Source organism: Colobus angolensis, unplaced genomic scaffold, assembly GCF_000951035.1.
Source record: "Colobus angolensis palliatus isolate OR3802 unplaced genomic scaffold, Cang.pa_1.0 Scaffold257, whole genome shotgun sequence".
Lineage (NCBI taxonomy): Eukaryota > Metazoa > Chordata > Mammalia > Primates > Cercopithecidae > Colobus > Colobus angolensis.
In genome coordinates, this window is record NW_012115788.1 from 431953 (window position 1) to 433047 (window position 1095).

Sequence of the window (1095 nt, forward strand, 5' to 3'; positions counted from 1 at the left end):
TGCAGTGAGCCCAGATTGTGGCACTGTACTCCAGCCTGGCAACAGAGTGAGACTCCGTCTCAAAAAAAAAAAAAAAAAAGAGTATACTTAGATGAGTTCTAGAATGTCATCAAAGCTTGCATTTTAAAACTCTTCCAGCTCTTTTCTGTAGATTCTTTGGTAAAAGTAAGGAAAGGAAGAGCTGAAAGTTTTAACTTTTTACTTCTCTACAAACCTCACATTAAATAGCCAGTTGGCAGGGGGTGGGGTGGGGGGGCATAAAATATTAAATGTAACAGACTTACAGAGTTTGTTTATTTTAAGTGTCAAAAAACAGTTCTGTTTGGGAATCAGAAATCCAGTTTTGACAGAACACAACTTGGGTAGCCCCTGTTCTCCCATCAACATACCAGAGGGCTGTAAGTTATAAAAAAATGGCTCAAGAAATAATAGTTGATATTCTGTACGTGCACTAGGAGGTCTCGAGGGCCCAAGAAATGTGTACGGTCTACACTAATAAGGTAAATCATGTGAGTTGTCTATACAGCCAGCTATTTTCACCAGCAATTGTTTAATTAAACATTGGAGCACTGTAGAAGGTTCATAGCTTATTGCCATTATTTAATATTTGTTTTATGACCCGCAAGGAAGGACTTGTGGGGACCAGCAATTTTTCTCTTGGGAAATAGATACAATCAGAACCATCAACCCCAAGCATACATAAAACAGGATCTAAATCACATTTATCTCCCGCCAGAGAACCAGAAACGCAATGACTGTGTCTCCAGAATTAAAAATTAATAGCTGTAAAAGGCATATAAAAGGGGTGAAAAGGATGTAGGTTTTGTAACAATACGTAAGGAGCACCTAGAGGACCATTTATTTGCATTTTGAAACTGGAGAGTTACAAAGATGGTCAATTCTGTTGAACAGCTTTTAAACCTAAAAGGCTTGTTTGCAAAAACCGACTTGAATGCAGTTAAAGTGTTTTTAGCCTGAATTTGTAGAGCAGCTGACAGAAAAATGCAAACAGCAGTTGCAGAATCTCTTTATTTTGTAATGCTTGAATACAACTTTATTGTAATAATATTACTTTTTGTTCCAATTTTATGATTA